The sequence below is a fragment of the Nicotiana tabacum genome, chromosome 5 (assembly GCF_000715075.1).
Source record: "Nicotiana tabacum cultivar K326 chromosome 5, ASM71507v2, whole genome shotgun sequence".
Classification (NCBI taxonomy): domain Eukaryota; kingdom Viridiplantae; phylum Streptophyta; class Magnoliopsida; order Solanales; family Solanaceae; genus Nicotiana; species Nicotiana tabacum.
In genome coordinates this window covers 31,308,942-31,330,016 of record NC_134084.1, presented here as the reverse complement: position 1 = coordinate 31,330,016, position 21,075 = coordinate 31,308,942, and positions in this window count along the sequence as shown.

The following is a 21,075-nucleotide window of genomic DNA, read 5'->3' as shown; positions in this document are numbered from 1 at the left end:
CAGTTCATTGGGCCTTTTGAGGTGCTTCGGAGGATTGAGGAGGTGGCTTATGAGCTGGCTTTTCCACCTAGCCTGTCGAGTGTGCATCCGGTATTTCATGTTTCTATGCTCCAAAAGTATATTGGCGATCCATATCATGTTTTGTATTTCAACACGATTCAGTTAGACGGTGATTTGACCTATGATGTGGAGCCAGTGGCTATTTTGGAGCGGCATGTCCGAAAGTTGAGATCAAAGGATATAGCCTCAGTGAAGGTGCAATGGAGAGGTCAGCCCGTGGAAGAGGCCACCTGGGAGACCGAGCGGGAGATGCAGAGCAGATAAACCCACCTATTTGAGGTTCCAGGTATGTTTCTTGACTCGTTCGAGGACGAACGTTTGTTTAAGAGGGGGAGGATGTAATGACCCGGCCAGTTGTTTCATGAGTTACAGTCTCGTTCTCCCCATTTCTGCTTCCTTATGTATTGTTCAGCTGTATTTCATCATATCATGTTGGTTGTTCTGTGTTCGGAGTGGTCATAGAGTGCAATGAGACACTTAGTTTCTCATTTGGAAGCTTAAGTTGGAAAAGTCAGCTGGATGTTGACTTATGTGTAGAAGTTCTCGGATGTGAATTCTGATGGTTCGGATAGCTTCGTTAGGTGATCTTGGACTTAGGAGCATGTTTGGAATGTAATTTTGAGGTCCATGGTAGATTTAGGCTTGAATTGGCGAAATTGAAAATTTGGCATTCTCCGGTCGGCAGTGGAAATCTTGATATCGGTGTCGTAATGGAATTCCGGAAATTTGAGTAGGTCCGTCGTGTCATTTGTGATGTGTGTGCAAAATTTCAGATCATTCGGATGAGGTTTGATGAGTTTTTGGATCGGTTGCGGAATTCGAAAGTTTTGAAATCTTTGGGCGTGAATCCGAGGATGATTTGGTGTTTCGATGTTGTTTGGAGTGTTTTAAGGCTTGGTATAAGTTTGAATGATGATATGTGACTTGTTGGTATGTTTGGTTGAGGTCCCGAGGGCCTTGAGATGGATTTGGGTGGTTGACGGAAGGATTTGAACTAAGTTGATGCAACAGATTTTTGCTACTTCTATCATATCCGCACCTGCGGATTATGGACCGCAGGTGCGATGTCACAGGTGCGTGGAAGAGACCGCAGATGCGGAAGTTGGCCATCAGAAGAAGAACCACAGGTGCGGTGTGTCGAGTGCATCTGCGGGACCGCAGGTGCGGTGCCTGGGCGCAAATGCGGCCCTGAGGAATTAATGAAAAACTGCAGATGCGGTTATTTTGACCGCAAGTGCGATCCGCAGAAGTGTGATTTGGGCCGCAGGTGCGGAAATGCCTAGGAAGAAGGTATAAATTAAACCTTTCACGAATATTTGCCCATTTCCACCATTTTTGAGACGAGATTAGAGCTTTTTGAGGGTTTTGAAGAGGGATTCAAGGGGAAACTTGTTGAGGTAAGATTTTTGAACTTAATACTCGTATCTATGGTGAATTTTAGTTGATTAAACGTACAAATTGAAGAGATTAGGGGTTAAAAATTGGGAATTTAGGGCTTGAAATTGGAGAGTTTAAATTGGGGATTTGAGGGGCCATTTGAGGTCCGATTTTGATGATTTTGGTATTTATAGACTCGTGAGAGGATAAAGATTCTAGTGTTGTAATTTTTATCGGATTTCGAGACATGGGCCCAGAGGTCGGGTTTGGCCAATTTCGGGATTTTGAGTTTAATTAGATAATTTTCGCGTGGGCTTTGCCCTTTTGGCATGTATTGATGATATGATTCTGATTTTGGATAGATTCGGGACGATTTGAGGCCGAGTCAAGAGGCAAGGGCATCACGGAGTAGATTTTCGTCTGGTTCGATGTAAGTAACGATTGTAAATCTAGACCTGAGGGTATGAAACCCTAGAATTGTGTACTATTTTGATAAATGAGGTGACACACATGCTAGGTGACGGGCGTGTGGGCGTGCACCTGTACGGATTGCAACTTGGTCTGTCCCGTGGCAACTGCAGAGTTGCATATTTTGATAAACTCTATATGAAATGTATGTGCTTAGAAATGATTCTGTTAACTTGGGCTAAATGTCATGTTTGGGGCCTTGTGGCGTACTGTTTGGACCCTTAGGGGTATTAAACTATTATCCTCATACTGTTTTGATTTGAAAGCATAACCTCAGTCATGATTTTTACCTGATTATTGTTTGATTCAGTTTCATTACTCTACTTTCAAATATATGAAAACTGTTTGGGCTGACTTCCCTGATTTTTCATTGAAATGCCCGAGTGGCTGTGAGGTTGATGACTGAGAGAGGCCGCAGGCCGGATGGTGAGGATTATATATTTATGGATCGGGGTGCACACCGCAGCGATATATATATATATATATATGGATCGGGTTGCACGCCGCAACGGTTATTATTATGAGATATCTATTGAGGGGGACTGTTGAGTATGAGCGTTGTTTGAGGAGAGTTGAGTCACGAGTGACTGAGAGGCTTGCCCAAGGGGCTACATATATATGAGTGATACTTTGTCCGGAGGACTTGTTTATGAAATTACTGTTTTCACTCTTCTTTTACACTGAGCCTCTATTGAAAAATGTTGAACAAATATTTTAAATAACTTTCATTTGAACAGGAGTTTTTACGAGATGTTCGGCAATTGAACTATAGACTTGACTTTGATATTTCTATTGAGAATCTATGTTAGACTATGTATATGATTTAAATGCTCGTCTCTACACTCAGCCTTTATTTACTTTGGTTACTTGCTTAGTTGATGTACTCACGTTACTCCCTGCACCTTGTGTGCAGATCCAGGTGCCAGGGCATCTGAGTGAGAGCATCCAGCAACTTCTGAGTATTTTTTTTTCCGGAGATAGCAAGGCAGCTGCACGGCGTCCGCAGCCCTGCCCTTCTCCATCCTATCCTTAGTATTATATATTTCAGTCTTATCTTGTATTGAGTAGACAATGTTGGACAGTATCTTAGTGGCTCATGACTAGTGACACCAGGATCGGGTAGTATATGATGTATTTGCGTATTTGTGTTCCGCTGATCTTGATATATTAAAAATGAAAGATTTGTGATCATATTTGATAAAAAAATGAATTTACAAAAGACCTTTATGTTGTTAGTATTGAATCAGCTGGCCTAGTACTGTGATAGGTGCCATTATGACCGGGGTGGTTTGGGGTCGTGACACCACTGTCTTTTGTACAGAAGACGCTAGAAGAAGACCGTTTGGGAACACTTTTTGTAAGACAACTACCACCGCTCTGCCATACTAGCACTGTTGGCGGTTTTTTTTTGTTTGTAATCCTCTAGGAATGGCTTCCCCAACTAATAGTTTACACCAGGCACCCCTTTTTTGTTACGACCAATCCAAAGGTCGCCCTCTAGGATGTTGTGTATATTACCTCCTATCCCTTGTAACGTTCAACCTTAATATTATATAAAATAGCTGTTTTTTTTTTGCACCAAAAAGAAACTACTTTTAATGAACTCCAGGTAGTTTCATCACAATATTTGCCTTTTACACCTTGTTTTCTCCAAAGGAAGATTGTTTAGGCTCCCTACGTTTGGTCCAAATTTAAAACAACAATAATTATTGTGCCTCAATTCTAAATTAATTTGGATAACTATAATAACTTTTTTCTTCTTTTTTCTCAATATTCATTTCACTTTACTTAATTTGCAGCAGATTTGTTTTCCGCATCTCTTTGTTCTGCATAAATTTTATATCAGCGAAATGTACCTTTTCCCTTCATGAAATTGGACAAGTGAACTAGAATTTACAGTTTGTGAGTTTAGTTTTAGTGTAACATTCCATAGCCAACTGAAATGGATTATTACCACTAATAAGTTCAATCCAATATTCGTTAACTCCACAACATGTCATGACAAAAAAACGATATTAAACCAAACGAAAAGTTAAAACATATACATTATATAGAGAGATATGAATGTGAGGAGGAAATTAATGAACAAGATTCATAAGTAAAGAATTTCCAAGTTAGAAATGCAAATTAGTACAGCTTTTCCATACATTGCACAACATTGAGAATTTCAATAAAGAAAAATAACGAAATAAAAAAGAACCTTACACCCCATTAGATATCAACATTTTTTGCAAATATCAATAAACATTGATATTCGAAAAATTCACCAGAATTAATCAGATATGGCAACCACAACAGAAGAAGAAGAAAGCTAAGGTGGAAACCAAAGCAATAGCTTCAAAAACAGACACAATCTTGAATAGAAAGGAGTCAACGAACCAATGGTGCAATTTATATAAACTCTTCTTCTTCCACCTTAAACCAGAAGACAAATTCTTGAACCTCCACCTCAATGATGTTGGCTTAGAAATATCATGATCCCTTGTTATTTCCCCTTTAGAATCACTAGCATTAAGATTTTTAGCACCAATATTTCCTTTCTTGTTTAGTTTCTTGAATGAGAATAGGTAACCACCCGCTTTCATGTCTAAGACTGTGACGACTGTTTTCACTAGTTTCAAAGGTTTAAATGATTCTTAGGATTAAATTTGACGAAGGAGCGTAACACAAGAATTTGAATTGTGACGACTATTTTCAGAGGTTTGATCGACCCTTGGAATGGAATTGAATCTGACTAGGGAGCGTCCTCCTATAAATTTCTCAAATCAATTGAGTTCTTGGAATTATTTTTTGGAGAGAATTGTTGGAGTAATTTGGTGATATAAGTGAGGTTTTTGGAATGGTAGAAATATATAAGGTTGTGGAAAAGTGAGGAATAATTGGAAGAATGATAAGGGTATTTATGGAAAGTCAAAAGTGGGGGCTGGAAATAACTTCTCATTGTTGCGCGTTATTAAATAATGAGTGGGTCAAAAGGTGGGGAATCGTGCGTTGGTGCGCCTTGTAGAACAAGTCCAGTTAGGAAACAGAGTAGAAATAGTGAAATCCAAGGAATTGGGACTTAGAAAGATATGTATGTATCTACTGCCAATTTTTTAGACCGTTCAATTGAACTAAACTCTTCCAAAAGAAAGTCCAATTGGATGGAAATTTTGAAATTACCTTTTCTTTTAATTTGTTTCGCGAGCAGAAGTGGAGTCGTAAGAATTATCACAATATAACCAAAACATTATGGTTCAAGTAATAAAAATACTTCTTGCAAAAATATAAGATAAAATGGCATACCATATACGCAATTTGGTTTGGTCCTTCTTCAAAGGTTGCACATAGAAAAAGTTTAATGGTTCGAAATGTCCTTTTGTTGCTCTAATATAAAAGATACTTCCTCCGATTTACTTAATTGATTTTTTGGCCTTTTTTTTGTAGTCCATAATATTTTCAGATATCAATAAAGAATTAATCTCCTTTTTTTTAAAGTTATCCCTGGAGTAAAAAGTCTCGGACTATCTGTTATATTTTCAGTGAACAAATTAAAGAAATATTAAAAGTTAATATGATCAGTTTTATTGTTAATTAATATTAAAAGATGGATTTCTTAATATATATAAAAATATTCAAAAAATCAATTAAAGTGAACCCGAAAGAATATAAATCTATTTGGTATATCACAAATCCTCCTATGCAGACCCTTTCTTTAGTTGTTGATAATAATTAATATTCCAAGTATTTGCGGCTTTACTTTGAAAATTATGAAATGATAAAGAATTTTATTTGTTCCTCTGGCACTAGGGGCTCTATAATCTGTATAACATGTTAAAAAGAACGTAAGTGATGATTAAATAAGTGTTAAATATTTGTGAACCTAAGTTGAGAGGCAACAGTGACCAAGACTTTACTTTATTCCCTTTTTCTCACTTCATTCAGAAGATATTTTATTAACTTTCGCTACAAAAACACATTTTTCTCACTGCCTTATATGTTCAACTCACATGCATGCTCTATGCTTTCTTGTCAAAATATAATATTTATAAATCAATTTTGACTGTCAAACTTAATTTAAGTTGACTCACCTTCAGTAACACATTAACTTTTTGATGTTGTCGAACAAGTTGAATCATCAACCTGTTTGGAAGCGCAGTAATTACTCAATCTCATAATTACAATGGCCTATTTATTTGCCGTAACATAATCTATATATATAAAGGCTGATTTTTGTAATTATACTTTTATTGAATATGAAGGATAATAAAAATTTAAATATATATAAACAAAGAAACTTGAAAGCATCGTATCAAATTATAAGAGCAAAACCGTTTAAAAAGTTCTAATTGAGAAGAACTCTTGAAAAATATTGAAGTAGCTAATGCATTTTATCAGCGATTCTTATAACCTAAAAATGAGATGTTGGAGAAAGAAAAAGAAAAGAGAAGGTATAACTAAAATTATTTAAGACTTGTGATTTTGGAATTTTAATATAGCACGTAAAATGAAAATATATAAGAAGAACTTAATCAAGAGAGTGATTTTTCTTTTATTTTTCATGAGTTTATTAGGAGGCAAAACTTGATTTTTTAAGAAAAGGTAATAATTTCTGATTTTATGAAGTAATGACGAGTGTGAATATTACAAAAAAATAACGTAAATGGCAGGTAGACAAACAAGAAAAATAACAAAATAAAAAAAGGGTATTTCCAAATGTCAAGGTAATAAGAATATTAAATAGAAAACCTTTTTTGCATCTTCTTTATTGAGAAAATTAGAATAAAATTTTCTTTTTATAAAAGTAAGGGCAGATAAAGTAAATTTGGATATAAATTTATTAAATTCCTAAAATTGTGAAAGGAGATGTTATTAACCTAGAAAACTACGGAGTACTAGAAATCTCAAGAAAATAATTGAGATGTGAGGGTCAAAATTAAGTGTAGCAATTAGTCATTTTGACAAAGTAGAATTTTGAAGCAAACAAATAGACTAAGAATAATTTTTGACTTGATCAGTTATTAATTTCTGAAGAAAATACGACTTAATCAGTTGGATGCGCTTCATTATTTTTAATATTTATTTATTAGAGAAAAGATCATATCGATAATATAATTGTGCGAAGTGCGGACAAATTCACTAGTTCTAATATAATTTTTAGTGTCATATTTGATTGTAGAGTGTAATTACATACTCCACTAAAAGTTAATTATAAACAAATTAAATAAACTTTTTCAGATGAATATGTAAACTAATTTTATAGTACGCGCTTTGTACGTGTACCTATATCAGTGAGTAAACAATTTTTTATGAAATCATATAAATATTATTAAATAATAGGTTTGCATTAACATAATAAAAATATAAGTTCTTAAAAGTTATGAACACTTATCCTATTTAGCTGGTTCGATAAATGAATTAATATGATTTATTATTATTGTATTTTCCCCAATTATCAGAATTATCTGATTGTCTTCTTTAATTCTCTCTCTTCTATATATTTATTTTTGTTGTAGAGTGTCATTTTAAAATATTATACTAAAAAGTCAATGAAGAGTAAATATTATTTGAGTACAAAATTAAAAGAGTTTAAACATAATAATCGAATAAATTATAGTCATATTATGACATAAAATTATGGCCATGTTATTTTAAAATAAGAAGGCAAAATCTCGATTGTCGTTTAAATCTTAAATATTTAAATCACGATATTTCACTAAGGGCGTTCGTGCTTTTAATATGGTACTAGTCTTAGGATACACGCTTTGCGCGTGTACTTATATAGTGAATATAGAACTTTTTAAAAAATCATGTATATATTAATAAATAACATGTTTGCATTATAAAATAAGATTTTAAAAAATATAAATTCCTGGAAATGATAAATTCTTGTTTTTTACATTATTCATTTGATAACAATATTTTAATATATATGTGGGCTATGAAACTTATTATTTACTAATCAATGTTAGTGATTAACTTAATAATTATATTAATTAATATTTTTTAGTAATGAATTAGAGTACTGAATTATTTGTTAATTTTTACTTATTAGAAGCTCATAATGATAAATTGCGTTTCATAATTGTTAATTATTGCTGTAAGACAGAATTTCCAAAGAATTAATCTGTAAAAAAAAATGTAACAAAAGAAAAAAGACTCCTAAACCTTAAAAAAATACAAAATTGTTTGAAATTATCCTAATGTGAGTTTGCATTCGTCTTTTTAGGTTTGTTAGTTATGAAACATCCCTTTTTAATCAGTCTTTATTTCCCTATTTATAGTTTTTTTTTTTTAAAAAAAAAAATCTCCTACGTGTCTTGAAACTAAGGTGTTTTGCAAAAGAATTTAAAGCTTCTAAACCAAAAAATGTGGTTTTATGTGTATGTGTTATTACTTTTTTTTTTTGGGGTTGCAAATATGGCATATTACATAATTAAAATAAGAAAAATTTCAGTATAAAACATTTAGTTGAGTTAGAAGTCCTAAATATTAGAAAAATTATTAAATGACTATGCCTTAAATATTAGGAAAATAATCAAATGACTATTTTGTCTAGTATGAACTCTATTTTAAAAGGGCAAAAAAGGCGAACGACATCTCGCTAAGGGGCTTCGTGCTTTTAATATAATATATAGATAGATAAGTTTTTAATATGCTACAAAGATATGTGTATATAAGAAATATTTTTTAAAAAAAAATTGAAAAGTCAATTGGTAATTACATACTGTAATTGGAAAGTCTAATTGTTCCCCTTAATTACACTCAATTTTATGCTATCAGGTAATAATTCAAGAGAAAAATAAATTAAACGGTAGTCAGTTACGCCTAAAATCCAATTACAATGTGGCATTGTAATAATTGGTTATGTTGATTATAAAGTTATAACACAAATGTAGCAGATTAGTTTTCCTTGTAATGAGAATGGAATGCACACTTATTCTACAGTGCTAGCTAGCTAGCTATATAGTCCAATAGAGATTGAAGAATCTCAAGGCAAGGCTAATAATTTTTCCACTGTGAAATGGATTAGCACTTTCACTCACAATATTAGGTTCAGACTGAAGTTGTGCAATAAAAAGTAAATTTTGGAAAAAGGAAAAAAAGCAATTGAGAATAATTCTTTTTGTGATTCATCACGTCTTGCCAGATACATGCTGTAGTCGATTATTTTTTCTTAAATAAAAGTATCATTTGCATGATTTTTATATATTGGGACCTTACTAGAAAAAGTTACCACCAACTTTTAGTCATATATTCGTCTGATACTTTTCTGAAATTATTTAAGTAAAAGCAACTTACCTTGTGTAAATGAGAGTTTGATTATTTTGTTGGGTCAAACATGCATAGGCGAAGCTAAAATTTCAAGCTTATGAGTTTGGAATTCTAATTGTTTTAAGTTACTGGGTTCTAAATTAATAATTTATACATATTCAATGAATTTTCTAAGACAAATACAGGGTTCGAACCAAAGCTACTGGGTTCGGCCGTAATTAGCCAAATTAATAATTTATACATATTCAATGAATTTTTTAAGATAAATACAGAATTCGAACCAAAGCTACTGGGTTCGGCCGAACCCGCTGGTTACACTCTAGCTCCACCCTGCAAACATGCAAAAATATTTTGTTGAAGGATGGTAATAAAACTAATTGGAAACTAAATCTAAAAACTTTAGTAAACTTTAATTTGCTTGTTGTCAGAAAAAGGAAACTAATTGGATTTTGCTTTGGTATGTGGAAGAAAATAAGAGATTTGGTTTTGTATTAAAAAACCTCTAAATCTAAATACAATTTTCTTTCGGTTTCAAAAAGATAATTCGTTTTATCTTTTCACTATTTTCATAAAGTGAAAAAGATATAAGCACCAAAATTAAATCCGAATATCTAACGACACCACTGTTTTCAACTCCCCCCCCCCCCCCCAAAAAAAAAAAAACAAGTCTTATCTAATGTTGTCTTTCTCATATCTCACGTGATTTTTAGCTAAATCTTTTTTCTTGTAATATAAATGCCAGAAATCGGCTTATAAATAAAATTAGGATTACCCGAAGAGGAAGTATAGGTCCTGCTATTTTTGTTTACCCGTAAAACGGGACAGTTAAATTTATAACGTGATTTGTAAATATGTGAATTAAATCGATCCAATAATATAAAATAACTAAGGACAAAAATAAATTAATTAAAAAACTTGAAGAAAATACAAGCCTGATTATGAAGTGAACTTCTCCGGAAGAAAGAACAAGAACAAAGTATAGAGCAGAAAAAATGTTAATAAAACAAGAGTAAGTTTAGCCTTTTTTGCATACAAGTCTTTCGTGCTAACATTGAGTGCAAATTCTTATATTTATAGCTAAATTCAGGGAGCATAATTCCCAAATCAAGCTTCTCTTTAATATGAATAAAGACTTATCTTGATGGATGTATAGTCGCTCCTTGAATGCTGCCTTCTTCAACCGATATCTCCGTTTTAAACTTTCGTCCCGGTTCTAGTGTCTTCGAAACTCACACAACATCGGTCACATGCTCGTGATCGGTGCTAGCTATTTGCTAACTCATATCCTACCTGTCTTTTACTGCCACATGTCAACTCGACAAGTATTCACCTGTCATTCATCAATTTTATCCCATACATTTAGTCCCCCTACTTTCCGGTGACTATACTTTATGTTACCGGGAAGTAGATAAGACTCTTTTTCTTGGAGGGAAAGTTTTTGAATGATTTTTAACACTTGAAAGAATGCATGTCTCCTTACACTTAATGAGTCGAACACGTGTTATCCCGTGATTCAGAAAATACTTTCACCAGTTACCAAGGTAATGATGGCATTGCATTCTGCCGCCTGTAAACTTCTCCCCTTCTTACCACTTTTATTTTTCACTTTTACAAACATTTCTTCTTCGAATGTTTTTAGAGCTTTTCTCCAACTCCCCCTTTCTCAGTAAAACTTTCATATTCGCATTTTCCATCACCATGTCTTCTACTATCACCTTCTCCGGTTAGTCATGCACTTATATTGGTGGTGGCCCATCCAAGAAGAATAAATCTAAGGAACCCGATGTCGGTCGTCCTACTACTAGCACAATTATCCCTTTTCAACTAAATTGTGAGACGGATCTCCAAGTTCAAAAGGAACCCCCTAACCCTAAAACCGGCAGAAACATAACTGTTAGTAAGAATCCTTCTTCCATTCATCCTGCTAGTATTCCCGTTGTAAAAGAAGATTGTGGCTGGAACAAGATTGTGGTTTTAGCCCCTAATGAAGTCTAAAGGATCACTTTCAGTAAACCAGAGTACATGTACATTTACACGTACCCTTTCACTTTAAGGATAGGCCAGGAAATCGATCCTATCATCTTAGAATTTTGCCAAAAGTACTGAGTTTGCTTAGCTTAAGCAGTTCCGTCAATTTGGAGAACGTTAGTCTGCCTTGGTTTCTATATTCCCGGGCCGGTGAAACCCTTACTCTTTCTCATTTGATCAACCTCAACGCCTCAAAGATTTTTCGTGGAGGCATGATCAAACTCAGCAACGTAGTCACCATGCCATCGTCACCAGCGTTGATGACGAAAATGATAGTGGTTGGATGGAGAGGTTCGTTGTCGTTACTAATGGGGACATTCTACTGGCATAAGAACCTCCTATCCCCGAACCCTAGAACTACACTTATAAATTTTTCGAATATACCCCTTTCATTGCGTTAAAGAAAATTCCCCCCTTGTGCTAACTTTTCCTTCTCTTATTTCAGCTACCTGTTGGATTCCTCCACTGGTCCAGAACCTAACCCAATGGGTGAAAATAATTAGACATTTCCACTCCGGACTCTTGTAAGTGGAAGGACATTTCACACAGATTCAACTGGAAGGCCAAGAACCATGGTAAGTAAAACCTTTTCTTTTCCTTTTAATCTTCAATTTTATGCAGTATATTTTTTTTGACTTCTTTTCATAATATGAAGGTCTTCCAAAGGGTCTTATTTCTGTCCCGCCGCCCTTGACCAAAAGAGGGCTCATGATGACGCTCTTGCTTCTTGTGAAGGGCCATCTTCCCTGAGTCTCCAACCCAAGGGGAAAAAACCAAAAAGAAGACGTACCTCTAAGGTTGAGACCCAGGAGAAGCCTCCAATAGAAGAAACCCTAATAGAACCGGCCACAGTGGTTCTTGATTAAGAGAAAATCGAGGATGATGATGAAGCGATTTCTCTTCAAAGAAGAAGGAAAAGAAGAACTTCCCCAGCTCAACCGGATGACATTCAAGGACTCTTTACAGAGTTAGACATGATTGAAAATGTTAAGTCTCGTTTTTGGGCTCTAGTTATCGCTTTCGATCAGAGGGGTTTCACTTCTGATATTCTTTCACCTCTTACTTCAAAAACAAATTACTGCACCACCAGCTCCTGTATCGCCGTAGGCCCCAATTGAACAAGTGGAAGATGTACGTTCCCCTTGGTCACCTGATCATAGAAACATTGAAAACATTTTCTGACATGACCCTAATGGTAAACGCAGTATTACCTTTTCGGTTTCGAATGAGTGACACTTACTTTCCAAGACGGTAGAGATTACAAACTAATTGAAGTCTTTTGCTTCAAACAAGGGCTGGAGAAAGATGGATACTCTCTCTGTGGAACGTTTGATTAATTACATCATGCACCTTGTTGCCTAGGTACCAACTTATTCTTCTCTTTCCCCTGATCATTTGTTAATCATTATCTTCAATAAATTTAATCATCGATTTTACAGGTTAACATCCTCTCCCCCAAAGGTTTACAAAAGATGATCCCAGTGAAAGAAGAACTTGCTACCGACCGAGATCAAATTGCTGCCGAACGGGACCAATTTGATGAGCGCCTCCCGGCTTTAGAGTCAAGGCTTGCTTATATGGGCGATCTTGAAGCCCGGTTGGAGCAAACTTAACAAAAAAATAGTTCATAACCAAGAGGCCACTTAGTTGTCTGTTGAGCTTTCCGAGTTGAAAATCAAGTGGGCCGAGCTGAAAGATGTTGTGACTTTCGCAGTGGAACGCGAGTCTACTTCCACAAAAAACTCAACAACCTAAAAGCAAACTTACATTCCAAAACCAAGAAGTTGATGTAGCCGAGGAGAAGAGGGCAAGAATGAAGAAAGGGTCATGGACAAAAAACCGTGAACATGCAAAGACCAATACTGACCTTTGTCGGACCTATGATATCTTGAGGGTTGATAATGATCGGTTGCAGTCCAAAATTAAAAATCTCCAAGCCAAACTACAGGATCAAGAGGATTCTTTCCTTCTTGAGAAACCCCATGCCATTTATCATATGAGGAAGAGGACTTTGGAGGATACCAAAGAAGGCATTTCAAACATAGATGACTGCATTGTTGAAGCTCTTAAATTGGAGACAACCTCCTTCGAGAACTTTCCTGCCGGTTCTCTGGTTCAAGTTCTTCGACAACTTACACTAAGTCCTCGGAAATCAAGGAGAGGGTTGAAGATGAAGAAGAAAAGGATAAGGACGAAGGTTCTGAACTGGAGACAAAGAATCCATCTTCAAAGGATGCAACAGAGATTTCTCATCCTTCAGACTCTGCTGACAAAGAAATTAATGTATATATTTTCTCCTTTTTTATAGTTATGCCAAAACCTTTATCAAGTTTAATATTTTGTGAAATAAAAGATATTTTTTTATTTAACTTCTGTGCAAATACATCTTTTTCATTGATAAAGTCGGGAACTTTTTTTTCATCCGATAACTTTAATATTGGGCATTCATACTTACGTTTTTTACCCTTTAACTATGACTGTCTCATAGGAGAGGGCTCATATGTTTACGATGTTATTGAATATGACGTCTCCTGTTCATTCCGGCACTAACATTTGAAGTTTAAGTAATATTCAAATAAAAAAGACAATATCGTATCATTTAGACAAGAAATAAGATAAAAGCAAAAGGACTTTAGTTTATTCCTTCTATTTCCAAAAGTACATTTATATGACAAAAAATTCACTTAAATAAATAAAGTTGCCAACATGTGGCTAACTTGTATAACTTATTTCTACGGGGCTGATCATTCAGTCCCTGGTCCTAACTCGAGGCCTTTCAAAACAACTAAAATTTTAAAATTTTAAGTTCAAGATACAGCTTCTGGTTCTAACAGTCTCCGGCTTTATTGACACTTTAGTGCCCTGATATACAATAGTTCTCCCTTAGTGTTCGGATGCAAAGTATTAGAATTCGAACGCTGGTGTTCTTGTTGTTGTTAATAATTCTTCTTCGTAGTATGCTTTATGTTGTTGCTTTATTAAAAAACTTGCCGGAAAAACCCAATTTCCAGAAATACTAAATCTCCGAATTTGAAATATCGAAGATTTGCTCTGCGATTATAGTAACATTCCATCGTTTGTTTTTGTGCCACCATCCTCATATAAGCTAAGTTACGAAGCTCCTAAAGCAAGTCCAACTTAATCAATATTGCTTCATTGTTCTCCTGCTTGTTTGCTCGAGAATACCTTATGGTTGGTTCCCCAATCTCCACCGGAATCAAAGCTTCTGCACCGTATACAAGGGAAAAAGGCGTTTCTCCTGTGCTTGACTTTGTTGTTGTTCGATATGCCCATAGCACTCCCGACAGCTCTTCTGGCCATCTGCCTTTAGCATCCTCTAATTTCTTTTTTGAATTATGACCTTGTTAGCTGACTTCGCTTGACTGTTAGCACTCCGATGATATTCGGAGGATCTGATCTTATTGATCTTCAATCCTTTTAGAAATTTTGTAACTTTGGAACCTATAAATTGTGGCACATTATCACATTCCAATTCGTTTAGTACTCCAAACTGGCAAATTATATGATCCCAAATGAAATCAATCACTTCCCTCTCTCCAATATTTTTGAAGGTACCTGTTTTGACCACATAGTAAACCTAAAAGAAATTTTACCTGTCCGGGCCCTTGAAGCAAAGAACCAACTATATACATCTCCCATTTCATGAATGGCTATGGTGACACTGCCGAATGCACAAGCTCTGCCGGCTGATGCACTAATTAAGCATGATGCTGACACTTATCATATTTTTGTACAAACATCTTTGTGTCTTGTTTCATCCGAGGCCAATAGTAACCGCCCTAATTAATTTGAGAACCAATGAATCTGCAACAGAGTGATTTCCACAAACTCCTTCCTGAACTTCTCTCATCACATAATCAGCTCTGATGTTCCTAAACATCAAGTCAACAATCCTTGGAAAGACCTTTGGTATAATTATTCATTAATAAGACAATACCAAGCAGCTTTTGTTCGTAGTGCCATGAGGCTTTAGGATCTTTAGGCAACTTTCCATGCCTTAAATATTCTATAAACTTGTTTCTGCAATCCCAGATTAGGTTGGTTGAGTTAACTTCGCAATATCCATCACATCCAGGACTAAATGCAACAGCTAAACAACTACACGAGAATTAGCTCCCTTTATTTCCGTAGACGACCCTAAATTGGCCAATGCATCCGCCTCCACATTTTCTTCCCTTGGGATATGAATAACTAACCAGTCCCTAAACAGGCAAATTAAAACTTGAAGTTTACTCAAGTATTGGTGCATGCGCTCTCTTTGGTATCAACGATTCCATATATCTGATTTACTACCAACTGGGAGTCATATTTTACTTCAATTACCTCGGAGCCTAGTCCCCAAGCTAATTCAAGTCTTGCAACCAAAGCTTTGTACTCGGCTTCGTTGTTAGTTAGTGGAACAGTTCTAATGACCCATCTTAAGGTTTCTCCCGAATGAGTGATTAGTATTATCCCAAGACCGGAACCTTTTACGTTGGAAGCTCCATCCATAAACATGGTCCATATACCGAAGACAATTCCTGATACCAAAACTGCTTCTTTAGCAGCTAAAGGCATCATTCCCGGACTAATGTAGCCACAAAGTCAGCCAGAACTTGTGACTTAATAACAATCCGGTTTATATTCAATATCAAATTCGCTAATTTCAACTGTCAATTTAGCTAATCGACCTAATAACTCAGGTTTATAAAGGACGTTCCTCAGGAGAAAGGTCGTCACAACGGCTATTTGGTGGCACTGAAAGTAGGGTCTAAGCTTTCGAGAGGCAGCTACGAGAGCTTAAGCCAACTTCTCCAGGTGCGGGTATCGTATTTCCTCACCTGAAAGTATCTTACTAACGTAATAAATAGAGAATTATGTACCTTCTTCCTCCTGAACCAGGACTGCACTTACTGTAACCTCCAATATCGCTAAATAGATTAATAATTTCTCTCTCTCCTTTGGTTTTGACATCAAATGAGGGTTAGTCAAGTACCTTTTCAAGTCTTTCAACTCTTATTAGCATTCCGGAGTCTGAGAGAAATCATTTTTCTTATTTAATAGAGAGAATAAATGGTGACATTTCTCCGATGACCTTGATATGAATCTGTTAAGTGCCGCCAACCTACCAGTTAGCCTTTGTACCTCATTTACACTTTTTAGCTGGTCAGGGATATCATCGATGGCCTTAATCTTGTTAGAATTTACTTCAATCCCTCTTTGAGAAACCACAGAGCCAAGGAATTTCCCTAACCCAACTCCAAAAGCACATATCTCCGGGTTAAGCTTCATGTTGTGCTTCCCCGAGATGTCAAATATTTCTTGAAGATGAAATAAATGATCCCCTGCACTAAGAGACTTAACCAACGTGTCATCAATGTAAACTTTCATAGTTTTACTAATTTGAAACTTCCATATTTTTACTAATTTGATGTTCAAACATCTTATTAACGAGCCTCTGATAAGTGGCTCCGATATTTTAAGCCCAAAAGGCATCACATTATAGCAATATGCCAAAGTTTGTGACGAATAAGGTTTTTCTTGATCTTTCGGGTGCATTTTAATTTGACTGTACCCAGAGTATGCATAAAAAAACTCATCAACTCATGCCCACCCGTAGCATCAATTATTTGGTTGATGTTTGGCAATGGAAAAGAATCATTAGGGCAAGCCTTATTTAAATTTTTATAATCTATACACATTCTAAACTTATTCTTCTTTTCAAGTATGACTACTATGTTATCTCACCAATAAGGATAACTTACTTCCTGTATAAAACCTAATGTTTAACAACTTGGTTATCTCTTTTTATACGAACCTATTTCTGACCTCGGCTATCAGTCGTTTCTTTTGCTTCATCGGGGGGGGGGGGGGTTAAGATCCAAACCTAACTTATGGACAGCCACTTCTAGTGGAATACCTGTCATATCTGATTGACACCATGCAAAATAATCAAAGTTAGCTTTTAAAAATTTGATAATTCTAAGCCTGAGTTCGGGGCTCAACCTTGTTCCCAAGTAAACCTTTTTTATCCGGGAACTCTATGAACAAAACAATTTGTTTAAGTTCTTCTGCGGTTGACTTTGTTGCATATGTTTCCTCCAGTACTTGGAAGGATCTAGGCACCTAATAAAAATCTGATGTCACTTCCTCTCCATCGCCTTCAACCAGGATGGAAGGGAAGTTGACATTAGTTCCTATAGTTTCTATTTGCTGGAACCTTCCACTGCTGGGTGACAGTATTCATTTCTCTTGTAGTAGGTTAATCACCTCTAATTTGTTTGATCCATTCGGTGTAGGGAACTTCAATAATTAATGGTATGTTGATGGCACTAACTTCATTTCATGAATCCATGGTCTACCAAGAATCACATTGTAGCCCATATCGCCATCCACCACCTCGAATAAAGTGGTTTTTAGCTACCCCCTCGGCATATGTAGGCAATAAGATCTCCCATCGGGTCATTACGCTCGTTAAGTTGAATCCAGCCAAAATCTTTATTGTCGGAACTATGTTTCCAGTTAACTTTGATTGTTCCAAGACCCTCAATGGAATGATATTGGTTGAACTACCTGGATCAGCCAAAACACGTTTAATTTTGAAATCTAAAATATTTGATGATATTACTAGAGCGTCATTATATGGTAAAATAAGGCAGTTAGCATCTTCCTCCGTGAAAGTAATTTCCTTATGCTCTAATGCTTCTCGGATTATCTTTCCATGAGTTACCGATATCTTTGTCTTTTTCGTTGTCGAGAACGTCACTCCATTTATTTCAACTCACCAAAAATCATGTTTATTGTTAAACAGGGTGACCCTGCGACTGGTTTCGCTGGTTTTATTGTATCTCGATTCCTCCCGTAATTGTTCTTGGCTCGGTCACTCAGATATTCTCTAAGGTGATTGTTTTTCAACAACATTGCAACCTTTCCACGAAGATGCCAATAGTCCCCAGCCTTGTGGCCATGAGTTTCATGAAATTCATACTACAAACTAAGATCCCTTTGACTAGGATCTGACTGAATTGGTTTCGAAAATCTTGTCTCCTTGATATTTCTCATAGCTAAAACCAATTCTACCAAACTGATATTGAAGTTGTAATCTGATAACCGGGGATATCCTGAATCCCGGGACCCCATGGTTCTTTATCCTGCAAAGCCCTACTATTCCGACCACGATCTGTCCTTCTATCCGGTCTGAATCTTTCCTATGACTGAAAACCTTTAGTTGCACGCCTATCACATCTTTCATAAGGTTGGAAACAACTCATGGATACCTCTGGTCTGTATCAGAATCGTTTTTGAACTTTTCTTGATTCTGATCACGATTACGAACCTTGGATGACACCGAAGAACTTAATTGATCATCAGATTTGATTTTTAATTCATAACGATTATGGACATCCACCCATGTGGTTGCCTGAAATTCTAACAGGTTTTCCTTCAACTTTCTAGAGGCATCGGAGCGTAAAGGATTGAGGACTTTGGTGAACACTTAGACTGCCCATTCATCTGATACTGCCAGCAACAACATCCTTTTCTTTTAGAATCGGATTACGAACTCCCGCAACAATTCAGATTCTCCTTGAGCAATTATGAATATATCTACCTTCCAAGCTTGGACTTTCCTCGTCCCAGCATGAGCTTTGATAAAGGAATCTGCAAGCATTTCAAAATAATTAACGAATGTTCAGGTAAAAGCGAATACCTCGTTAAAGCTCCCTTTGTTAGAGTTTTTCCAAATTTCTTCAGCAGAACAAATTCGATCCCATGTGGAGCCAAATTATTTTCCTTTAGAGCCATAATGTAAGTTATGATGTGTACACGTGGATTCAAAGTTCCATCATACCTCGTAATATCTAGCATCTTGAATCTCTTTGGAATTAACTCCGGGGCCATACTTGGTTTGTCGGTTATTGCATATGCTTCTTTATATCTGTCCCCTTCAATAGCGGTGATGCCCCGAGTCTTTGGAATCAACTCTGGGACTTCGCGTTTTGATATATCCGATTGTTCATTTCTCTCATGAGCTCAATTTTAAAAGGATTATATGTGTTGTTATCATTTTCAGATCCACTGCCTGCACCACCTGCTTGATTATCATTGAATCTGACCTCCTCCCTTGAAGCGATGCTACCGGTTCTTTGCGCTGTCTAATTTGCAGGCACGCTGGGAGGGGCTCGAACTCCTTCATTGGAATTATTAGAGCCAAACAAAAGTACTTGCTAGAGCTTAGTCATTATCCACTCCTGTTTTGAGAGATGATTCATGATAATCCTTTGTTGCGCTCTCAAAACTTTCACCGTTTCAACAACAGGTTCATCATTCATATCATTAGGAGTAAGACTCCTCACATGCTGAGGATTTCATTCTTCTAGAACCGGAGTTGTCTCATCTCTGTCATTACAGGTTTCACTGGTTGAATCATCACGCTGATCCCCATCATGGAAATATTCTCACACTCGTTGTTATTCCTAGCATTGATTGAGTTGTTAACATCATTAGTTGACATATCTACTTTTACTTTACTAAAGAAAAGCATCAAAACACGTTAGTAACAAGTGAATGGATCAAAGTAATACCACAATCGTCTATGTCCCATGGTGGGTGCCAAACTGTTTACCCGTAAAACGGTATAGTTGAAATTGTAACGTTGTTAATAGACACGAGAATTAAATTAATCCAAAAATATAAAATAACTAAGGATAGAAATAAATTAATTAAGAAAATTTGAAGAAAATACAAGCTTGATTGTGAGGTGAGCTTCTCGGGAAGCAAGAACAAGAACAGAGTATAGAGCAGAAAGAAGGTTAATAAAACAAGAGTAAGTTTAGCCTTTTTTGCATACAAGTCTTTCGTGCTTACGGTGAGTACAAATTCTTATATTTATAGCTAAATTCAGGGAGACAAAATCCCTAAATCAAGTTTCTCTTTAATATGAATAAAGATCTCTCTTGATCGTTGTATAACGGTTGAGTATAAATACAAAGATTCATTACAACGGCCGCTCCTTGAATGATGTCTTCTTCAACCGATATCTCCCTTTTAAACTTTTGTCCCCGGTTTCAGTGTCTTCAAAACTCACACAACACTGATATATGCCCGTAATCGGTGCCAACTATTTGCTGACTCATATTCTACCTGTCTTTATTGCCACGTGTCAAGTCGACGTGCGTCCACCTGTCATTCATCATTTTACCTCGTACACCTTTCTTTGTAAATGACTAAAAACTGGGTAATCCAACAAATTATGCATAGCACATGGCCAAAGGAATATAAACATTATATTGTTTAAGGATGTCTAAAACCACCAAAAAGAAAAACGAATAAAAAAAAGCAAAACAAAAACCAACGGAACTCTTTAAGAATGTCCTAACAAACAAGTGTGTAACTCAGCATCCAGATAGGTGACAGGGTGTTGTTAAAAGCACAGGTCATCAACCCAAAAAGAAAAGAAAAGAACATAAAGACAGTAAACAAGAAAGCAAAAAAAAAAAAAAAAAGTAAAATAAAAAAGGAGTTGATCAATCTTAAAGCCAACAACGTGAAGAAATTGCTCAAATTTTCGAAAACCATTTACTCACGTCAAATATTTACTTCAATATAGTAAATATATTATGTGTTCTTATGTAAACGGTTATCAATTAATGTAGTATACATATTTTTTTCTTCTTATTTTTATCGATAAAGCAATATAATTTGACGTAAATACTCGATCTTCTATCATCATAAACTAGTCAATGCCCATGTTTGCAGATGATATGTCATTAATTCCCTCCAACTGTACAAAAATCTTGAGTCTTAAGGCTCAAGGTTTTTCTTAGTTCTGCAGAGATAGATACCATTCCAATATCATTGTCAAACGCCTCTGTCTTAAATAGAGTTGAA